Source organism: Myotis nattereri (assembly GCF_964212035.1).
Source record: "Myotis nattereri genome assembly, chromosome: 4".
In the NCBI taxonomy this organism is placed as follows: domain Eukaryota; kingdom Metazoa; phylum Chordata; class Mammalia; order Chiroptera; family Vespertilionidae; genus Myotis; species Myotis nattereri.
In genome coordinates this window covers 17,384,937-17,409,328 of record NC_138079.1, presented here as the reverse complement: position 1 = coordinate 17,409,328, position 24,392 = coordinate 17,384,937, and the positions used below count along the sequence as shown (strand labels likewise).

Genomic DNA, 24,392 nt, shown 5'->3' with positions numbered 1-24,392 from the left:
ATAAATAAGCAATAACAACAACAAAGACATGATGTAAAAACAACAAAAACATGATATAAAAACAACATTGATAAAAACAATGACTGATAAATTGATTAAACTTATTCTAATATCTCCCTGTATACCACATTAAGAGTAAAAACATTTTCAGAGTGCTTGACTACTTTCCCTTAAGATGAAGTATCTAGAACTTTAACTTCAATGTCACATGCTACATAGTAAATGAGGATGCAATTATCAAACATAGTTGTGGTGGTATGACTGTTACAGTTTTGCCTATCACTTAATTTCTCCTTTGTTCATGTTCTATCAATGATGCCACTTTCTTTCAGCTTCAGAATGTCAACAAAAACAACCAAATTCACGATCGACAATGACAGATCAAAATACACGCCTGCAATTGGCACCAGCAAAAGCTTTATATGTATCATGTAACGCGCATGTGCGAGTCAACATTTATTTTTAAATTGCCAGTGCACATCATATGTAGTGGCCGGTCAGTCGGTTGGTCAGACAGTCGGATGGACGGATGGTCAGTCACTTAGCCTTTTATATATGTAGATGATTAATATTCTCTTCACCACATAAGGACAGGGCCATAACTGCCTTGCACACCATTTTATAACCAGTAAACAACTTAATGTTTTCAGAATGGAATGACTGATTGATTAGTTGGGTGCAAGGATGGATGGATGGATGGATGGATAGATGGATGAATGAGTAGATATTATAATGTGTGGCGTTAGGATGGCTATCTGAGAAAAGTTCAGAGACAAAGGAACTTGCAATCCCCTTGCTGGCAACAACAGTCATCCATGATCTCGCTTTTCACAGTCAACTGAGGTCTGAAAATATTAAATGAAATATTCCAGAAAAAAACAAGTCATAAATTTTAAATTATGCAACATTCTGAGTAGCATGATGAAATTTCTTGAAGTCTTTCTTCCTTCCACCCAGAACATGAATCATTCATTTGTCCAGCATTTCCACACTGTACAAATGTGGAATCACCTGCCCACTAGTCACTTAGTATCTGTCTCAGTTATCAGATCAATTGTCATGGTATCACAGCACTTGTATTCAAGTGATCCTTATTTTACTGAATGATGACCTCAAAGCACAGGAGTCTTGATGCCCACAATTCAAATAAGTCAAAGTGTCTCTTATATATTGTCAGAAGGTCATACTGCCTAAGGCATTCACCTCACTTCATGTCTTCACATAGACATTTTATTATCTTACATCATCCATTGCAATAAGGGTGAGATCAATTCAATAAGATATTTGGAGAGAGAGAGGCCATGTTTGAATAACTTTCATTACAGTATATTGTCATAATTGTTCTATTTTATTATTATTGTTGTTAATTTCTTACTGTGACTAATTTATAATTCAAATTTTATAATACGTATGTATGTATGGGACAAAGCATAGCATATAGGACTTGGCACTATCTGCAGTTTCAGGCATCCACTAAGGGTCTTGGAACAGATCTCCCATGTGTGCAGGGAACTTCAATATGGATAAATGTTTGATTACTTTCCAATTTAGGAATTGTTCAAATCATTGGCAAACTAATATAATTCTTATATAGATATTAGTTAATATTTCCATTTATTTTAATGGCTAAGTCAAAATGGGAAAAAATAGGATATATGACAACTTCACTCATTCATCAATGATGTGAGGACTTATTTGCTGAAACATATAATGGTACTGTCACAATATCTCCTCGATTTTTTTGTTCTATTCCTAATGTGATGACTATAGGCTTTATGCCCATTTAAGTTTAATGTGCATTAACATTTTCTCTATTACTTTCTTATGTCAAGGTAAGCAACAAAATAATAAATCTAATCCTGGTAGAGTAGGGTGTAGGAGGAGCATCTGTCCATTTCTGTGGTGTAAAGATTCCTATCATGACCAATAGCAGTCTTTGCTTCCTATTTTTATCTCATCACCAACTCAGCATAACAAAGGCCACTCTTTTGGCATTAACTGACATTAGAGAAAGCTCATAGAAATATTCATGAGGCACTTTCTATATATTGCTCACATTTGGTACTAACGTCATTGTATCGAATTGAAAGAGAAAGGAAGCACTAACGTTTCTCATTCTTATTTTTTGGACTCAACCGCTGTTAGTAAACACTACAGTAATGGCTGCGGTGGTCAGACAAGACCTGCCATCTGCAGGATTGACGTGTTCATTCCTCCAGCTACTGAAGGCACTGGTAGCCAAAGGCTCTCAGCTGAGTCTCTCTCCAGTCATTGTCCTTATCTGAACAAAGCTACCTAGTCCAAGATCATTCCTCTCCCCTTATGACAGCCTGTAGGAAACAACAGGTCATTTCAGGGGCATGTGGACACAGTGCCCTTTCTTGGATTTAGGACAACTCTGTAGGGCCATTCCAGCTCCAGTGCTCTCTGGGGGATCTATTGAGGTTTCTGATGCAACTGTACTAGCCTTCAACTTTTCTCTCCGCCCAGTTCTGCTTTCTTAACTCCTCAATCAACGTATGCACACAAAACTCACCTCAAGGTCTGTTCCTTGGGGATCTCAACATATAGCAGCCCTCAATATTGTGTAATGCTTATCAATGCATAAATTTTAATATAACCTCATGCCAAAGGATGTATGATATTATCGAAATAAAAATCTGAAGCATAACATTAGTAAATAGAACAGGTAATCAATTGCAATAATATTTACAATTGATTTAATAGGACCATCTCAACTCTAAAATTGTGATTTAAATGCATCTTTATAAAACTACATATTAGCTTAAATAGTAGATAGCTCTTATAACAATGGATTAGGTGTTGAATAGGAGTATTTCAGTGTGTTGTATTTATGACAAGGCTTGCATGAGACAGAACATTCTAATCCAAATAATAGTGTTATACCGAGAGTATTTAGTCATTTGCATTATTATGTAGTGTCTGGAAGTTTGAGGTGAGTGAAATTGGCCATACATATGAGAACTAATTTAGCTAACATTAACAATCATTAAAGAGTGCAAATGACCTTCATTTCTAAAAAGGAAGGGCATTCTATATAATAAAAGGCTAATATGCAAATCCACTGAACAGTGGAATGACCAGTCACTATGACGCACACTGACCACCAGGGGGCAGATGCTCAATGCAGGAGCTTCCCCCTGATGGTCAGTATGCTCCTGCCGAAGGAGTGCCTCAGCCAGAAGCCAGGCTCAGGGCTGGCGAGCGCAGCAGCAGTGGTGGGAGCCTCTCCTGCCTTTGTGGCATCTCTAAGGGTGTCCAACTCCTTCAGTCAGACATCCCCTGAGGGCTCCCAGACGGTGAGAGGGCGCAGGCTGGGCTGAGGTATCCTCTCTCCCCGCTGAGTGCATGAATTTCATGCACGGGCCTCTAGTATTTAATGACCCCCCAGTTAGCTAACTACCATCTTAAACAATTACACAAAGGCAGCTCCAGACACAGAAAATACTTGGCATGGTTGAACAATTATCAGTCTCAGGTGAAAAGCATGTGATGTCCCATGTTTCTTTGATTTAAATAGGTTTTCAATTCCATGAAATGAAAAGGCAAAGCTAGAAAGCATTCTCTTGAAATTCCACCCCAATTAGCCTTATGAATGACTAAATAACCACATGCTATAAAGCAATTAAACCTATTGTATTTACACAACCACTTAACACATGAAAAAGCAGAGGACAAGTGACCCAAAACCAAATAATTTCTGCCATAACTAACTAGACATCTCAATGGTTTTGCACTCTTTGGGCATCAACTGATGGCAATTAAACATTTAGATACGTGTAGATTACTTAATTCATATTCACCCTGATCAAAAATGGTTAAAGGGAATGCATGGAAATTTTTACAAATATGAGAATTTTCATTATGAGACCAAATGCAAAATGTTAATATACCAAAGTAAATTTAAGATACCATAAGAGTAATTTTAAACAACGTCTCAATTATTTTTTTCACCCTTGGCAAATTATAAAAATATGCTCTTTCGAATTGTGCTTGACAGGTTTCTAAGATATCTGACTGGTTTCTTTTTTGGTTCACAAAAACAGTTTTATTAACCCAGTAAGTGAAGACCCAATCTCTTTGCACCCCCAAACCCCTGAAAGAATGGGTCTGGGTAAGGGAGAAACCTGGGGAGAGGGTGGAAATGCCCCCTATCTCTCAACATAGAGAACTGAAGGAAGAAAGGGGGATGGGAGCTATGCAAATAGGTGCATATGTATGGGGGGGAGGGGTATTATTAGACCAGGATAGCAGCCAAAGAGGAAGAGGAGAATGGAGAGGGTGAGGGATATGTTGAAGGCCCAGGAAAAACGAGGGCGCTGGAGTTAGAGAGCCAAAGGATGTGGGAAGTGTGGGGCTGGAGCCCAGAAGTGGGGTCCGTTCTGAGGCAGGGTGGTGGACCCTTGACTCGCCTTCCTCATTACCTTTTTGCTGCTGAGTTTCTTCTTTCTGCTTCTCCTCCCCAGGTCCCCAGTGAGCAGGCTGCTTGCACATGGAGGTCTTCCGGGTCCGAGTGAGCCAGGGGTCCACACAGCGGCTGTGATAGGATGAGCACAAGAAAGTAAAGTAGCCTCAGCTTGTCCCCATTCACATATTCATCCAAGCAGATGGTGCCGACATGCTGGTCTCCATCCTGATAGTCACGTGTAGGAATCTGCTTCAGTTGATGATTTCACTGGAGCTGTTTCTGGTGCTGGATACAAGGCACTATCATCACTGCTCCTGCCAAAATTAGCAAACCAGCAACCCCTGTGAAAGGAATGAGGTTAATAGCCCAAGAGGAAGCTACTGTCTGGGACCAGAAGCACCTGAGGCCCTTCTGGCAGAGGAAGCGGGCACGCAGGCACGCAGGCACTCAGGGCTCCTCTCCCCAGTAAACACAGACCAGATCCAGTATCTGCTACCGGATCCCCACACTGTTTATTCCACATCACGGTCAGCAGTTGTTGTAATTCACATTGTGGACCATAGCTGCACCACACCCAGCCTTCTGAGCATTTAGGACCTTGAGTCAAAGGCACAGTAGAATCTCTGCAGAAGTGCCATAAAGACTGACAGGTGACCTGAGTTAGGGCTGATGGGGCAATGGGGCGGCAGGCATTGGCAGGGTGAGCCTCCAGGCTCAGGGCTCAGGGTAGACCCTAAAAAGGCTGAGAGGTCTGCAAAGTCCATGCTGGCATTGCGGTCCAAAGTCGCCCTAATGAGCCCCGCTCACAGGAAGCAGGAAGGTTGAGGGTGCATGGCAGAGGGAGGAAGAGGAGACCTGAGGAGGCCGCTTCCCAGCAACAGGAGAAAAAGCAGAGGTCTGTGCTCTGTAGGCCCCTCCTTCAGGATCCCGGGGCCACTCACCTCCAGTGCCACTTCTCCGCCCCATAGGGGCACGGGGAAGGAACCCGACTTGGGGAGTGAAATATCCAACACATTTAGTGGAGCTGCGACTGAGACAATAAGAATTCCCTTTTCAGGGATAACAAGGAAAAGGTCCGGAGGCCAGCACAGGTGACAAATGCTTCTAGAAGGGTGAGGAGCTGAAGGAAGCGGGCCTTCCCAGCAGGTGGGCATCTTTCCCATGCCCTGGAAAAGGGTTTCGATAAAGAAAGGCCAGGACTCTTCCAGCCTTGGACACTTCAGATGAAGGACTTCCGACCAACCGTCTCCTCCTCCCTAGGGTCACGGCCACCACTGCAGTAGCTTCAGGGCTCATGAGAGCACGCTGCAACTCCTTCCCAGCCACCGCTGGTCTTGCTGAGTCCATTGTGAGAGATCTCCTGGCACCTCCTTCCCAGCCACCGCTGGTCTTGCTGAGTCCATTGTGAGAGATCTCCTGGCACCTCCTTCCCAGCCACCGCTGGTCTTGCTGAGTCCATTGTGAGAGATCTCCTGACTCCGGTCGGCCAGGCTCGCTTCATCTCATGTCCAGGAAAAACAAGCTGAAAGTGTTCTAGGATTACTGATTTTAATGTAAGTTTTGTGGCAGATGAATCTAATTTAAGAATGCACACCAGAACCTGCAAGTGTGAGTCCTTTGTTGTCCTACCTCCCAAACACGTATCTGAAATCTGAGATAACTCACAAATAAATGCCACCATGATGATACAGGATCATCTATTTTAAAAGAATTTAACATTGTAATCATTTTATCCCAGTGATCCAATACAACCTTTTAAACCAATAAATGTCTGTTTCCATTTCAAACACAATATGGAGAAAGGAATAAAATCTTATTTCTTCAGGAGAACCAGTTGACCTGCCTGGTGTTTGGACAGTAACTTTTTCTATGCAGAAGCCTAGAGGTTTTGTTGTAGAATTGGAGCCACCTGACCAAGGAAATAACCAGAATACAATATTGTGGGAAACATTTTCCTGTGAGCCCATTTAGAACAAGAAAAGTATCCATTTGTTCTTAGATTTTATATTTCAAACAGCTGCCCTCTTTCTCTTGAAGTATTATACCTAGAGGTCAAAACCTAGATGAGAAAAGGAAATTATAGACCACTTTAAATAAAGATGTAGCAGATTGGCCAAGTCAGAAATGGAAAGGTTTTATTCTGAGCACACTGCCCCAAATTGTCCCTGTAGACTTGGGTGGCCAGAATCTCACATTACAGGTTTATTTTGCCATTTTTGTACATTGGTTCTATTTGCCAAAATATTCTTCCATTTTCCTGGATTTTCTGATTTGGGAGTGTAACAGATTATTAAATGCCACTCACTCTGCCTGCTTTAACATGATCCCTCTAAGGTTAAGCACAAAACAATAAGCTCCAAGTACAGATATATTTGAAGACTGTTGCTAGTCTATACCACTCCTTCCGGACTTCCAAAGGGGTATAGAGAGAGGAGAGAGCAGTCACAAATTGATCCTACCAGCATTAGCTAGTTGCTGACCTTGGCCTGAAAAGATTGAAGAACTGGGAAGATTTCTTTAGAGTAGTGGTTCTCAACCTTGGCTGCACATTAGAATCACCCGGGAATCTTTTTAAAATCCTGATTTCTGGGCCTCATCCTCTGGGAATTCTGTTTCTTTGTTACTAATGTTGTGGCCTCACCCCATAACAAAGAAACAGAATTTCCGGAGGATGAGGCCCAGAAATCAGGATTTTAAAAAGATTCCCGGGTGATTCTACTGTGCAGCCAAGGTTGAGAACCACTGCTTTAGAGTGAGTTGTCAGTGAGCTATACCGACCCCCCCTACACACACACACACACACACACACACACACACACACACACACACACACGGAAGCAAAGATGGTGCTTTGCTTTGAACCAAGGGAAAGTGACTTAGAGACACATGTGAAAACTGAAGCCCAGAGAAAAGGGGAGGGGAGCGCATTGGGCCAAGCTGCATTTCCACACCCACAGAAGTTTCTCAGAGTCCAAACATAGACCTTGCTATGGGGAACCCTTAAAAAGGGATCGCACCGATATTGTATCTGAAGGAGCAAAGGCACACCAAGACGGAGGGGTGGACACTGGAACCTAGAAACGGGGGAGGAGTCACAGGTGTCAGCCCAAAGCACTGTATTAGAGAAAACGAGTCCATGTGGGATTATTTACTGTGCCGACAGGCACCCACACCAGATGGCTACTATATCAACCACCTGTCACTGTTCCCTTTGAGATTGGCCTTGGAGAGGTCATGAGCAGGGCCTAGCCAGAGCAGGAGGGGAGGAAAGACAAGAGAAGCCAGCAGAGCACCTCACCCCTGGAACTTTCAAAGCCCCATTTGGACCCGAGGTGGGGGATGAGAGAATATTTAAGGAGCCTGGGTTTCTCTATTACATCAGACTACACTAGAAATACACCAAATGCTTTCGTGCTTAAAGTGATTAAAGGCAGGGATGGATGGACCCAGGTTTCTTTAGTCCTGGAGTTTGTCCATTTGGGAATGCTTTTCAAAAAAATAAAAATATAAAATTATGGATTCAAGGTCAGGAACAGAGCGTTGGAGGGTCCAGTTCAGGGAGCAAGGCTGTCTTCTCCAACTCTATTGTCTGGTGCGAGGATTCTGTCTCGAAATAAAGTTGTTGTAGAGGAAATCTTTACCAAAAAACTAATCAATTCAACAAAATGCATGTATCTGAGCCATATGCCACAAACATCCTTGAAGGAATTAGATAATATTCAAAGCCAATAGACTAAAATGTGTGTCCATGCCCCCATACAAACATTCACTTTGCTACATCTCAATCTAGAGCTAGATTTAAATGATAATGAGTGTGGCTTTTAACTTGAATTTAAGACTCAGGTGGCCAGAATCTCACATTACAGGATTATCTTGCCATTTTTGTACATTGGTGGCTTGTATTTTAAATTCAATAAAATGGACAATAAATATGAGCATAAACAGTTTTTAGGAAGCTACAAGATCAATCCCAAAAGGAGTGATGGTGCAAAGTGGAGCCTGCATGCTCAAGACAGCCTGGAGCCAAAATCAATCAGCTTGACCCAAAACTAATGAAAGTGTCAAAATTCAAATAAATGGAGTCTAACTTTCCAACCCTGGACATGACACAATATCTCTGTTAACCAAAACTTCAGTTACTCAGAGAGCAAGAAGCCTCTTTGTGGGAATAAGATGACTTTCTCAGCATATTCTCCCAGTCATGTAAATAACAGCTCCACACACACAGACATGCTCTTAAACCCTGTGGCCTTGCTCTGACTTTGTCCAATTTAAAAACTTCTCTTTGTAGGCAGATTAATTTAACTTCCTGTTGCCTCTTTCTGTTCCCCTGCCTAAGTAGACAATCCTGAGCATAATCTCCATACTACAACCAAAGACAGCTTTCTGAGGTTTACTGCTCAAATGTCCTCCAGCCTCACTGAGAAGGTTCTTACCAATATTTGAATATGCACTCCAAAAGAAGAGAAAAAGACAAATGTGGAAATATTGCCTATATATGTATACTAGTATATAGTCATTTAAAAAGGTATGTACTGTGAGAAATGAGGAAGTAATGCCCACAGAAGGAGAGGAAGAAACTGCATTTGCCACAAGGAAATAAATAAAACTTGGGGACCAGATCAAATCCTACCAAATAAGCAGCTGATCCAACCAAAGAAAAATGTCCAGCAGAAAAAGAGGCACTCAGTAAACTGTCTCTCGAACCAAATGATTCCTTCTTCAAACATTTAACAAAAGCTACAGTTACAGTTTCTGGTCACAGTTAACCACATACTTTCTTTCCCCTTTCATTTATAAATCCAAAGGAATCTATTATTCATGGTTTTGGCTCATTTATATTCAACTCACCGAAATGTTATTTGTGAAGAGACATGTGAGCTCAGGAAGACTTGTGAGCCTTTTAAAGGCAATTTATTGTTAGAACTCATGATACAGTGTGATGCCAAGTCCATAAACGCCACAGACCTATAGCCTCAACTTCCCATTAGGCCTCTTTCCGTTCCAAAGTGGCCTTGAGGTTGGCAAGGGGTCTGTTTCTCCCTCGAGTCTTTTCAATGTCCAAAATGTCTGGAAGAGGATGATAAATATTAATATATATTTGGCAAAAACATTACAGTAGATATTGAATTTGGTCTATCACTACCATAAAAAGAAGTTATTGGTTTTATATTATCTTAAACCTCAAAAGAGTGCCCAGAGTCTATTAAGTCCTCAATTAGGAAATGCCCCAAGTATCCAAGTATAATTTTTTCTGCTTGTCAATGACGTGTTATTTCTAGTATTAAAACAACAACAACAACAAAAACACAACTCTATGTTCATTCCAGACCGTTGGGGTCCAGTATTAAATATCAGGACACTTATCCTATCTAATAATAGACAAACAGGGTAATTGACCATACCTTCGCTACGCCTCCCATTGGCTAATCAGCACAATATGCAAATTAACCGCCAACAAAGATGGCGGTTAATTTGCATATGGTGCGAAGCGAAGACTGAAGGTGGCTCCAGCCAGAGCAGTGAAGGCTTTGAAGGTGGCTCTGGCCAGAGCAGCGAGGGCTTTGAAGGCGGCTCTGGCCGGAGCGAAGGCCTGGGTCCCAGGTGCTGGAGGAAAACCGGTGCTGGCAGTCAGGGGAAGGGAAGGCACCTTCCGGATGAAGCCAGGGCTGTGAGGGAAGCTTGGGTCCCGGGTGCCTGCTGGGGGCTGAAGGGAAGCCAGTGCCAGCAGCTGGGAAAAGGAAGGCCTACTCTTGCACTAATTTCATGCATCGGGCCTCTAGTATATTATCATTGTTTGTATATTTGTAATGAGCATTACTGCTTTACTCACCTTATTTATGCCTATTTCTGTTCATTCTGTTACTAATTTTACTTTAAAATGTTATTTATTTTGGCACCATTTTAAAATTTCCTAATTAGTTCTATTTTCTTTTACATCTTCATCCTTAAAATGAATGTCAATGTGAGGGTTAGAGAATGAAATTTGGCAGATAATTTTCCCCAAATTACAATTTCCTCCATCTACCAATGCAAAAGAGACACTGATCTCCCAATATTATCCTTCCCCTTTTGCTGGCCACACATCCTTAGCACTTCCAAGTGAAAGTCATGCCTTCCTTCGGTTTTCTTGACAACTTCTTGTGATGGTTCTCTCAGAAATGAAAGATCTAACTCTTTCTGTTTGTTAGATCTAACTCTTCCTCCAAATAACTGAGAATGTACTAGTATTTAGAGGCTGAGGACAGGTAAGTGTGTCAACAGAACAGTGAGTCCAGAGGGGCCAGCTAGCTCTCTAACCTCCACTTCTATCACTGTCTAAATACAAATGTTAGCAATTACTGTGATAAATGGAAAAGCCTTTTTTTTAATATATTTTATTGATTTTTTACAGAGAGGGAGGGAGAGAGAGATAGAGAGTTAGAAACATCGATGAGAGAGAAACATCGATCAGCTGCCTCCTGCACATCTCCCACTGGAGATATGCCCGCAACCCAGGTACATGCCCCTGACCGGAATCGAACCTGGGACCCTTCAGTCCGCAGGCCGACGCTCTATCCACTGAGCCAAACCGGTTTCGGCGGAAAAGCCTTTACTCAACATTTAGATAAGAATTCACATTCAACTATGCCAGAAAGGGGTGTCAGAGGATCTTAAACTCTCAATGCAGAGATTACCAGATACTTTCTTATGTGCATCATGTTAGGTTCCATCACTGTAACATGAATCCCACTCATCACAAAAAGGCTAAATGCTGCTTTTAATAGCAGTTAGGAAAATTATAAACTCCCTCAAAACTGACCAGTTTTGCCTGATATCAGCCTTCAGAATTAATATAAAATTCAGTGTGTGCCAAAATAAGTGCCTATCATGTTGTGGCTGTTATACCCACCCTGAGGATTGACGGTGTCTAGGAAGAACCTGCTTCTTCATCAAAATTGCCAGGTTTATCAAGCTCATCATAGGCCACAGCTGAAAAGAATATTCTATGTGCTTAACTCTGCATCCTCCCTCCCAAGCAGGCAACAATATGATTCAGTGTTTCATACACCACTGTAAGGGTGAAGCCATTCAAAACAAAACCTTAGTGGAGCAGAAAACAAATGGCCCATAATCTCAGCTTTCAGAGCCAATAGGATGTTTGCTCTCCAGAGTGAGGGATGCACCTCAGAGCACACAGGTGATTTATGGGACTGGAAGAGAAAAACACTAGAACTGTGGCTGGCAAACTGCGGCTTGCGAGCCACATGCAGCTCTTTGGCCCCTTGAGTGTGGCTCTTCCACAAAATACCACGTGCGGGCGCGCACATATAGTGCAATTGAAACTTTATGGCCCATGCAAAGAAGTCAGTATTTTGTGGAAGAGCCACACTCAAGGGGTCAAAGAGCCACATATGGCTCGTGAGCCGCAGCTTGCTGACCACTGCACTAGAATGTCTATTTTTCTTTTTCTCTTGACCTTTTAACATTCTGTTACCTGTGTGTTTGTAATGTACACAGTGATGCATGCATAGAATTTATAATTGCATATAGAACTATATGTATATACACATACATATAGGTACAAGACTATAAATATGTATGATGATAAGGTTTTGGGGCCCATGCCTAATGGGACAAGAGTTCTATATAAGGATAGACATTTTCCAGGCAAACTTTAACCCAAGCCTTTTTTCCCAACAAAATTCAAGACGTTTACAAACCCCTTCCCACTACAATATTTCAGGATATTTATTCACATCTGGGAGAAGCATTCTGCACTGATGATTTCTGTGGGTTTTTTGGTGTGTGTTTTTCAAAGTAAATCTCAGGTGAGAATATAATGCCATAGTTCCCCTCAGCACATCTTATGGGGTCAATGTTGGTGTTATTAGGTACATCTATGTCTCATTTTCTAGTAAATATCCATTCTTATAAAAAAAAAAAGATAAATATCACATGATCTCACTCATTTATGGAATATAATGAACAACATAATCTGATGAACAAAAACAGATCCAGAGGCAGAGAAAGATCAATCAGACCATCAAACCTTAGAGGGAAGGTAGGGGAGGGTGGGGGTAAGGGGGAGAGATCAACCAAAGGACTTATATGCATGCATATAGGCCTAACCAATGGACACAGACAATAGGGGGGTGAGGGCATAAGTGGGGAGGGTAGGGGTGGGTAATGTGGGGATAAGGACACATATGTAATAACTTAATCAATAAAGAAATTTTTAAAAAATGTAGACAGATTTAGGAGAAATTTCAAGTGTGGTTAAAATAGATTTGCCCTAATTGGCTCCAAGTAATACTTAAAGTCATATTCTCATATAGACAAGAGGCACTTTTTTGATGAATAATTTCTGGAAAAGGTTCATTAACATGTGATTAAGTCACATCTTGGAGAAGAGCCACACATCTTGATGAAATATGATTTTAAAAATGTGTTTTGCTCTACTATGTCATTTTATCTCAGGGATGGTAGGCTAGTAAATATATTATTTATTTTTGCCAGATTTGGACCACATGGAACCATAGATCTTAGTCATTTCATTTCATCATTTTTTCATTACTTAAACCAGCAGTTGACAAACTATAGCCCATAGGCAAAATCTGGTCTGCTACTTGTTTTTGTACAACCTCCAAGTTTAGAATGGTTTTTATATTTTTAAACTAGAGGCCTGGTGCACAAAAATTTGTGCACTCGGGGAGGTCACTCAGCCCAGCCTGTACCCTCTCACATCTGGGACCCCTCAGTGGATGTCCACCTGCTGGCTTAGGCCTGCTCCCCAGGGGAACAGGCCTAAGCTGACAGTCAGACATCCCTCTGGCAGCCCGGGAGCCCTCAGGGGATGTCCACTTGCCAGCGGGGAGCAGACCTAAGCTGCAGTGGGACATCCTTAGTGCTGCTGAAGAGGCAGGAGAGGCTTCTGCCACCACCACTGTGCTGGCAGCTGGCAGCCTGGCTTGTGGCTGAACAGAGCTCACCCTGGGGGAGCACACTGACCACCAGGGGAAGCTCCTGCATTGAGCGTCTGCCCCCTGGTGGTCAGTGTGTGTCATAGTGACCAGTCATTCCCAGTCTTTCTGCTGTTAGGGTCAATTTGCATATTACCCTTTTATTATATGCCTGGTGCATGGGTAGGGGCTTGCTGGTTTGCCCTGAAGGGTGTCCCAGATCAGGGTGAGGGTCCTGCTGGGGTGCCTGGCCAGCCTGGGTGAGGGGCTGATGGCTGTTTGCAGACTGGCCAAGCCCCCCAGCGGGGACCCTCACCCCACGGGGATGTGGCCTGCCTGGCTGAGGGGCTGAGGGCTGTTTTCAGGATGGTCACACCCCCTTCAGGGTGGGGGTCCCCACTGGTGTGCCTGGTCAGCCTGGGTGAGGGGCTGGGAGCCGTTTTCAGGCTGCCCACAGCCTCTTCAGGGTGGGGGGTCCTGCTGGGGTGACTGGCCAGCCTGGGTGAGGGGCTGATGGCCATTTTCAGGCTGGGCATGCCCCCCGGTGACCTAAGCTCCCAGCCTCTCCTTTTTTTGCAGGTAGCTGGGACTTATTTATCTTTATAATTGAAACTTTTTAGCCTTGAGCAGAGCCCAGACCCAAGGCAGGTGGGAAGCTTGGCTTCCTCCCTCGCCGGGGGCAACCCAAGCCTCCTGCTCACTCCAGCTCTGTGGCCACCGCCATCTTAGTTGGACTAATTTGCATAGTTGCTCTGATTGGCTGGTGGGCATGGCTTGTGGGTATAGCCAAGTGACGGAGTGATGGTTAATTTGCATCTTTCTCTTTTATTAGTGTAGATGGTTGAAAAACACAAAATAATAATATGATATGATAGGTGAACATTACATACAATTCAAATTTCAGTGTCCATAAATAAAGTTTTATTGAAACACAATCATGCCCATTCCTTTACATGTTGTTTATGGCTACAAAGGCAAAGTTGGCTAGTTGCAACACAGACTTATGGCTCCTCAAGCCTAAAATATTTACTCTCTAGTTCTTTACAGGAAAAGTCTGCTGAGTCCTGGCCTAAGTGGACCAAAATCTGAAATCATCATTTTCCACATTTTATGTAAAGTCTGGCTACACTTGTCTATTTGATTGTTTTAAGACTTCTCCAAAGGAGATAAATTCTGATCCATTTTACTGTGATTAGGCAGAAAAAGAAAGTCAGGTTTATCTATGTATGTAGAACTATTCTAATTGCCCACATGGGTCATTTGTTCCAAGTTCCACCTTTACCTTAATTAATTTTAGTGGGCAATTAATGTTGCTAATTCATTCCACAAATGTACCACCCTCTGCAGCACTTTATCTAAACAGATATAACCACTGTTGCACCTGAGCCAGAACTCCTGATTTAAGTATTATCAAAACAAGCTTAAGGGCTTGTTAAAATGAAATTAGATTGGCAGAGAATTTTGTTCCCCTCGAAATGCTGGCACTTCTCCCCTTTCCTGAATGGTATCCACATAATGGCTTTCTCCACTGAGGACGGCACTTTTAGAAATACTGCAATGTGTAGTTATTCCAGAATCATGGCTCTTCACATTCAACGCCATCTAAAGGGATGTCTGACTGTTATACAGCAACTTCACTGCTTTAAAAAAAATTGCAGGGGACATGAAATGACAACAAAACAAAGGAGATATGAATGATAGGACAGGTGGTTAAAAGAAGCTTGGAATTTACACCTTTGTCTCTTATGATATTTCTTTCGCCTTTGATTTTTCTATGCCTGGAATGTTCTCTTCCCTTTCTTTCTCGGTCAAGTGCTACTTCAGGTCTGAGCTCACGTCGCTGCCATAATTATGCCTTTTCTCTGTCAATCAAAAGCACTTTGCGTGTATCTTTATTAAAACTTTATATAATATGACAGCTAATTTTTGTTTTGTTTTATTTTTAACATGTCTGTATCTTTACTAAGATTACTTCCTTCTGAGAGAATTTTAAAACTGATTTATTTCAATAAAGTAATTTGTCATTAAAAATTAAAATTTTACTCCTAGTGAGTACCATCATAACAACTTGTTAGAGGGAAAACCTCTCATGCTCTGTCTCTCTCTCTCTCTCTTTCTCTCTCTCTTTCCTTCCTTCCCTCTCTTTCTCCCTCTCTCCCTCTTTCTGTAAATATGCTAGCAGGAAAGTATAAGAGACATTCATAGCCCTTGGCTGCCCACCACCCAAGCCTCCTCACAACACCACCCAGCCCCATTTAGAAGTTACCTCTCTCCCAGGTGCTGTGCAGTTCTGGAGTGATGCTGTGCCCACTCACCACAAACCACGAAGAGGCAGGCTGTCTGTCCCCAGCCCCATGCAGCCAGGGCCAGCCAAGCAGACCCCTCTCCAGGGCCCTTTGCTCTCTCCATGGAATAGCTCAGGCTGTAGGGACTGGATAGAAGCTATTGATCCTGGTGATCACATTCACTCTGCTCCTGCTGAGTGATACCAGATTTCTACTTTCTGTTGGCATCTCACCATTTTCCAGACCCAGACCTCCAGCCTTGCTCTGGTTGTCTGACAATATTTGTCCAAAATGTTCCTTTTTGTCTAAAATGACAACTAATACTTTCTCTGACTTACAAGCAAAAATCCTGACTGATAAAGGTAGTATCAGTCAAGAATTACCCAAATTTACCTGAGTATGAAAAAAATTCCACTGTATTTAGTGAATAATTATCAGCATCCTTATCATCATCATCACTATTTAATGATCCTTTATATGTGGCATTTAATCCTCACAAAAATTCTATAAGGTAAGACAGTTCCCATCATTATCATCTTCTATGGATAAGAAAGCTGAGGCAGAGAGAGGACAGATAGATCAGTGTTGCAGGGTCACATGGCTCATAAATGGAGCTTGGCTCCCAATCTAGGCAGTCTATATTTACATTTCTTATTCTCAATAATAATAGGAAGAATGATATAATTCTTGTTACTATTGTAGTTGATAATGATACCTAATATTTACTATGCACTTACTACATACAAGCATTGATCATCTATTCCTCACAATACCTTATAAAGTTCCTTTGAACTTCATAACGTAAACATCCTTATTTTACATATAAGAAAACTAAAATATAGTAAGATTAAACTACTGGCCCAATTTTGCAAGGCTGATAATTAGTAAGACCAAGTTTGAACACAAAGAGTCCCCAGCCACACACTCCACTGTCACCATGCTGGCCTCTCTGACAGGAGCTTTGCAAGAGACTCAACCTCTAAATCTATCGTTGCATGAACTAGCTATGGGACCTTAACTGTGACTTTGTGTCTTCGCCTGTAAGATGGAAATAATATTTACAAACCTCTAACATGACTTACAAAACCTTGATGAGGGAAAATGAGATACAATTTTTAAATATTTTGAAAACCGTTGTTCACGTGAATACTGGATTTTTTGAATCTGTGCTTTTAGAAACTTGAGAGGCCATGCTTTTTATTGTCGTTGAAGAAGTACATGCATGGGTAAGACTGATTGCATTTTAGAGAGCTCGAACAGTCTAGGATACATAGGACAACTCTCACAACAAAGAATTATCCAACCCAAATGTGAATAGTGCCAAGATTGAGAATCCCTGGTTTAGCCATTGTTATCTAGATCATTGTTATCTAACACTTTTTGTTCCAAAAGAGGCTTTTGGCTGAGAACAGTATATTTCTGTTTTGCTTTGTGCTTTTTTCTGAAATGGCACCTGGAGATTTTAAAGGACACATATCCTTTTAGCTGCGTGTGGATAATTGGGAATCACCCAACACAATTGCTTTTATGCAGGGCTTCTCACCCAGATAATTACATATAAATGCTACCAGTGAATCACTTGATACATGATTGCAATTTTCAATCAGGCACATTGAAAGGAAATTCAAATAAGACATTTTTTTCTTTCTCAAACATCAAAACAAACACAAAAATATTTGGTAAGGACACTAAGATGAAGGGAAAAGAATAAGGTGAAGAGAGAGGAATGAAAATATTTTCCAACTTTACCTCAAAACCAAGTGAGAAGAAGTAGAGCTCAATCAAAAATAAGATTCCTTTCCTAAGCCAAAAGCAACCTTCTTATTCTAACCTCCAATTTGTTCTCTCAGTACATACATCCCAAATGACCAGCAACTGTGATTACAGCACAAAGATATTGGGCTTTGAATTGACTCCTGTTCTCCACCCTCCTATCCAATGTAGAACCACTGTTAGGCTACTGATGACTCTACCGCTGTCCTTGGTCCTGAGCCTCAATTTTCCCCTCTCCATTCCCAATAACAGGGTTGGTCCCAAGGACTCTTTCAACCCTAACATGCCATGATACTATGTTAACAATTATCCAGACCATCATCTTGTACCTGCTAAGGCTGGGCTTCCAGGGATATGTCTGAATACAAATAGAATAAGTTCATAGTTCACTTAGGTGTATATGTCTCCAGAGTGGGATAAATAATTTTTTTCTTTGCCTTAAGACCTAAAACAATATGTAACTGTAAAAGTAAGCATCAACATAATTTGGTAGCTATGTCAAAGATGAGTGTTGTAAAATTAACTTTCTCCTTAATTTTCTACATCATAATAGATGATAAGTTTAAATATCCTAAAGAATTTCCTGAGAGATCATAATACTTTATTGTAGAAATTAAGTAGTAACACTAATAAACTTATGGTAAGAAAGATAGCATACAGTATCTCAAACTTTACTCATTTGGAAATAAGATTCCAAGAAAAAAAATGGCAAATATTAGCTCCCGGGTAACTATTCCCCAATTGTGTGGAATCATTTTGTAGAATAATAGGGCAATTAGGAACAGGGGTTCTGCAGGAAGATTACCCATCTTTCCTAACTGTGTGATCTTGGACTTCCCCTAATCTTCTGCATTGCAGTTCTTTTATCTGAAAAATGGGGGTAATACTCATAAACGCATGAGATTGCCATAAAGTTAAGTGAGATCATTCATGAAACTGCTTAAAACAATGTCAAATGCAAAGACATTAATAATTGTATTCAATCATTTATTATCATTAGCATTCGTAGTAGCATTACTGTTTTCCATTTAGTGCATCTTATCTTGCTGTCAGAATTTTGACCCTGCTGCTGGTACCTCTCACAATGTCATGCTCTTCAGACATTGCTTACTATACCTAGTTATTGCTATAGAAATTCCTGTCTCTAGTCTGGAAATAGGATATCACCCATATTGGTCTCAACTGGAACACAAAAACAGGCTCCTTTTTAATTTTCTATGTACAAGTGAAATCAGATGATAAATTTTAATAGGCTGTGCTGAGGTTAGAAGCTATGGATGAGTTATAAAGTAAGAGAAATAATTTATGATGCTTGCATAAGCCCAGAGCCATCCATACCTTTTGGATCTCTCTCTCTCTCTCTCTCTCTCTCTCTCTCTCTCTCTCTCTCTCTCTCTTTCTTTCTCTCTCTCTCTCTCATACATGGCAACCACTTCCACTTGAACAGTCATGTATTTACTCCCAACAAAAGTCAAACACTCCCTTCATTGTATGCCTTCATGATTTAAATCATGAAGCAAACTCACCCCTGACCCCCGCCCCCAAATGAAAAGATGCTTTGTACTTCATCCCTCTTTAATGACCTTATCACAAAATGCTCTTTCAAGATCATTCTTGATAATAAATAAATAAATAAATAAATCTTTTAATGTCCATGAAAATCCCAGCAGTGGAATGGTCTAACTATGTAGACTCAAAAATATAGGTAATATTTCTTATTAAAATGCTTACTGTCCAAACTTAGAAACAGAATAGATTTAGATAAAATTGGTGATATAGGCCTATTTGGGGAAATGTTATACCTCAATTTTCAAACTCTTACTACTGGATATCCAAAATTTAAGATATGAATAAATTCAGATAATTCACAATAGTCCTTATTAGCTGCACTTTCTATTGGAATTCTCACTATTCCAACTTAGAAACTAGATAGATTTGAATAACAAGATATTAATATATTATATAGTTCAAATTTCGTATATTTGTTAGAATCAGATTGTTCATTCTTACTTGTGTTCTCATTAAGGTAGAAGAGAGGATGTAAAAATTTATTTCATGAAGATGACATACTCCAAAATCAAAATCTGGAAAAGAAAACAAAAACACCAAAAAAGAAAAGGTAGAGAAATATTAAAAATAATAGGTCTCTATATTTGTCACCTATGATTAAATGAGCATAGTTTTAAATTGCTATTTCCCTGGGTGAAAAAAAAGCTAAAATTAACTGAAGATATTTTTAGTATATGTTCCATTTTTCAAAAGCCTGCATTTTCTTTATTTCCCAAGAGGTTAAAGATTAAAAACTCACCTCAACATCTGAGGCCAAACATTCTTAATTTTAAAAATGTCTCTAGTTAATTTTATTTTTCAGATTTTATCTTTGTGCATACTCTATCAAAATCAAGGTTTGAATTTATGACTTATTTTGGATTATTTGAATGTGATTATAAAATTATATCAATCTAACAATAAGTATGGAAGGGCCCCCTTTTGCTGAAACTACCAAAAATATATATCATTTTGATAATATTTTTAAAATATTTTTTTACTTGTTAAATAATAGAACTAATGTGGATTCACGTTTGCATGAGCCACAGGTCAAGAATAATCAGTAATAGCAGCAGAAATCATGACCACTACAAACCTGCTCTCCCCTGAGCCAAGTGATTCTTAGGACTCCGTGCTTAAGCAAGTGGGTGGACAGGCCAGTTCAGAGACAGTGAGTCAGATGGGAAATGAGGATTCAGATCCCTGGGAAGGAGCACAAACCAAGTAGAACAGATGCTCACACAGATGGAGAAATAGGGGACAGCCAGCAAGCAAAGTATTCAAAGGGCTCAGGGCTTCTTGGATATGATAAGGTAACTGAACATAACATTAGGGAAAGAAGCAACCTGTGTGACTATAGACTAGTCATTACCCTACACAACCCTCATTTTCTCACCTGTTATGTAAGGAAGTTGGAGTAGATGAACTGTGAATCACATTTTAGTTTTAAATTCAGTAATTCTACACAAATCATTTCCTTTTACTCCTTTGTACTTTGAAACTGTCAATTATATTGGTTAGTGGAGGAAATTAGTAAAATATTAAGATAAAAAATCAATACATAATAATTTTGACTGATATGGTGTGCATCATTTATGTCAGGGACTTCCTATTATTTTTTAAGTAAGGTTTTACTTTGCAATTACAGTTGACATACAATATTATATTATTTCAGGTGTGCAGCATAGTGACTTGAAATGCACATAACTTATGAAGCAATTGCCTCAATAAGTCTAGTACTCATCTGACACTATACATAGTTATTAGAATATGTTTTAATTATACCCTTTTGAAAATTAATAATTTTACATCAGGGTTCAAAAGAAAAAGATAAAAGGTGACCTGCAGGCAAAATAGTAAGAGAAACTAAAACATAATTAAAAACTGTACTTGTATCACAGTCTTTTCATAAGTCATTTCAAAAATCCATAAATTATAAACTACTTTATCTTGAGCCATTGACCTTCAGATGCTTCACATTCAGCATTGATTTAAAGATATCATTCAATTATGAGTGAGCCACTATTTCTTGGAGAATCTCGCCATTACCATTTTATTAGCAGAAGTGGAAATAAAGACAATTGATGAAAAGGCTTTGTATAAAAAGAAATATTTTCCACTTCCCACAAATTTAATCTAAAGATATAGATGCAAGATCATAAAGTAAAGATAAATGTAACATCAATTTAGGTAGAAGGAATTTATAGAAATCATATCCATTTATTTAACCCCATTCATTATTTAACCAATATTTTATTAGCCTAGAAATCTTCTGTCCTGTGGTCTTAGAATTTGTTTAAATTTGTACCACTTAAAGAACAGAGACTAGATTTTCCACTGTCATAATGGTTCCTGTAGAAGTATTTTGTCAGAGTAAGCTAGATTTTCCCAACTGCTGGTGTAAATTGGCCAAATCAAAATCATCATGTGGAATCTGGGCTCTTTAAGGTACACTATAGTAAAAAGCACTGTGTTTTTTTTGCCCTATCTTTTTAGTATCAATTTGCATATTATTACTTGAACTACTTTGACATGGTACTTTATGTTATTTAAACTCTTACCCTTTGTCATGCGGTCTTCTCCTAAGCTAGTTGACTGGTTCCACTTGATTTTTATAAATGTCAGAATATCATTTTGTTAAAAGAAATATCATTTTTATCACCCAGTTCCAACAAATGAAGTGGTTGCAAATGTCTTCTGAGCAAGGTATGGGCACTAACAAAAATTATTTTCTGGCAGGAATGAAAGCACACATAATAAGTCATTTATTCTTTTCCGGTAATAGGCATGAGCAGCATACTCAAGCAAGCAAAGAGATGCCGCCAGCAGCGATATCCAACCTTTTCCATCTCATGGCACACATCAACTAATTACTAAAATTCTGTGCCACACCAAAAAGTATATTATATTTTTTGCCAACCTGACAAAAATGTAATTTTGATTTATACACACCAGATGGCTATTGTTGTGTTGGCTGTTGTCATTTTTTTATTTGACAATCTAAGGGAAAAGAGGTCAGTGCCTCTGACTAAATAGTCAAGTTTTGACATATTTTAAAATTTTGTGTGGCACACCAGTTGAAAATTGCTGCTGTCAGTCAAATGATTTCCTGAAAACTGAGAGTGTTCCCCCTCAAAACATAAGTAAACAGGCAAGCATGCTGAAAAGATCAATATATCTTAACCAAGCAATTGTCTTCTGTTCTTTTTTCAGTGTCTTTATTACTTAACTATTAAGGTTGCTTTTCTTGACCTATCCTTTAGTGTTCCTATAGTGTTCATCTTAGAGGAACTATGAACAAAATGTTTATATTTTCATTAATCCTGCAAAACATAATTTTACTTTGTCACTAAATAAATGTCTACTGTGTATATTTAGATCCAGAGAACTTTGTGGGTAAGATTTTTTAGCATGTTTTTTGCATAGATTTGGGGAGATTTATTTTCCATTTTTGTTTGACCTTACTTTCAACACTAGACTTCTTGCACATGTAACTGCTTTTATAAATTATGAATGTTTCTTTTAATCACAGCAACAGAATTTTCTTTCAAAATATCCTTCTCTGACATTGCTGCCATAAAAAAAAAGTGCTATGGTAGGTAAAGCATAAAAATAAAAATTCTTTTGAAAATTCTTCAAACACCAAATACCTTTTAGAAGTTCTCTCTAAAGGTAAATAAAAAATAATTAGAGATATACCACTTCTAATTAGCAAAGTCCTTCCCGTGTTACTGAAGGAGAAAACTCCATTAAATATTTGTTGACACAACAGACAGACTAATGGGAGCTGACCAGAAGCCATTTATCAATATCACATTTTTTTCCATTTTCTTTTTAGACATTGCTGGTCACCAATAGAAAGAGGTCGCTGAGGGCTACTTGGTTTCTCTCCTGCAATGTCACAACCACAGGATAGCTTGCAATGAAAGAAGCCTCTGGTGAAATGTAGCCATGCACACAAGAAGGAAAAATAGTTACACATCCATTCACACATACAATCATGTAGCTGTTCTGAAAACCAAATCATGTTTTTACTTTTCCGCCTAGAGGTACACAGATCCACTTTGCCTAATAAGTTTATTCAAAGCAAATGTGACAGTATCCTAGCAGCAGGATTAAGCTAATAGGCTAGGCAGAATCAAACAGCAAAATCCCCCATATGCAGCTGCCACAGAACTGGTGTGAATCCTAAGCCCACAGAACTCTCCAGTAAGGCTCTCAGTCTCATCAGAGTCTTAAAACCTGTTCACTCAAGGGGGATCGTGCCTGCAAAATACTCCATCAAAATGTCAATGTCACAGACATAAAAAAAATCCTAAAATTTATATGAAACCACAAAAGACACTGAAAGCCAAAGCAATACTAGAAAATAAAAAGGAAAAAAAAAAAGAGTTGAAGTCATCACGTTTTCTGATTTTGAACTATACTACAAAATAATATGGTACTGGCATGAAAATAGACATAAGGCCAATGTAACAGAATTAAGACCCAAGAAACAAGCCCTCACGTATATGATCAATTGATATTTAACAACAGAACCAAGAATATTCATAGACCATATCAAAATCGTCATGTGAAACCGTCAAAGGATACTCTCTTCAATAAATGTGGTTGGGAAAAAGCTGATCACCTCAGGAACCAAGATGGCGGCATAGGTTAAAGCCGGAGTTTGCTGCTTTGAACAACTACTTCAAAAGTGAAACCAAAAAACGGAAGGGACATCACCCAGAACCACAGGAATACTGGCTGAGTGGAAGTCCTACAACTAGGAGGAAAGAGAAACGCATACGGACACTCAGAGGAGGCGCAGTGCTGAAGTCAAATTCTGAGGTGCGGAGTGCGCGGAGCGGGCTGGCGGCGGAGGGCGCGGTTGGCGTTTTCAATCGGGAGAGAGTCGCAGATTCTGAGCTCCAGATACAGGCGAGTCTCTAGGGACCCAGACTCAAACGGGAGAAGCGGGACTGTCTGGCTTCGGTCAGACCGAGTGCAGCTTTCTCTCCGAGCTTTGCAGCGGGTGCTGGGACTCAGAGAGGCAGAGCCCCTGGGGACAGGACTGAGAGCCGCCATCACTGCTCTCTCCAGCCCACCCTATTGATCCTGTGCAACCCGCCCCGGCCAAGCCCTGCACAGAGGCATTTGCTGGATAGCCTCAGGCAAAGGCTAGATTAGCACCTCCCTAGAGGACAGAAGTTCTCTCACTGCAGACACAGCTAATTCTCATAGCCACTTGGCCTGGAGGTCAAACCCTCCCTGGTATTAGCTACAACAATCAAGGTTTAACTATAAGACTGCGCACAAAGACCACTAGGGGGTGCACCAAGGAAGCATAACAAAATGCGGAGACAAAGAAACAGGACAAAATTGTCAATGGAAGATATAGAGTTCAGAACCACACTTTTAAGGTCTCTCAAGAAC

At 40.1% G+C, this 24,392-nt stretch overlaps 1 pseudogene across 1 annotated transcript; it reads right to left on the bottom strand.

Moving 5' to 3' along the window:
* Positions 1-4,258: 4,258 nt before the first annotated feature.
* LOC308518109 (E3 ubiquitin-protein ligase RNF167-like) lies at positions 4,259-5,395 on the bottom strand (annotated as a pseudogene). The gene is made up of 2 exons: positions 5,371-5,395; positions 4,259-5,231 (listed from the first exon to the last, which is right to left on the bottom strand). The product of its transcript is annotated as an E3 ubiquitin-protein ligase RNF167-like (transcript).
* Positions 5,396-24,392: the final 18,997 nt, after the last annotated feature.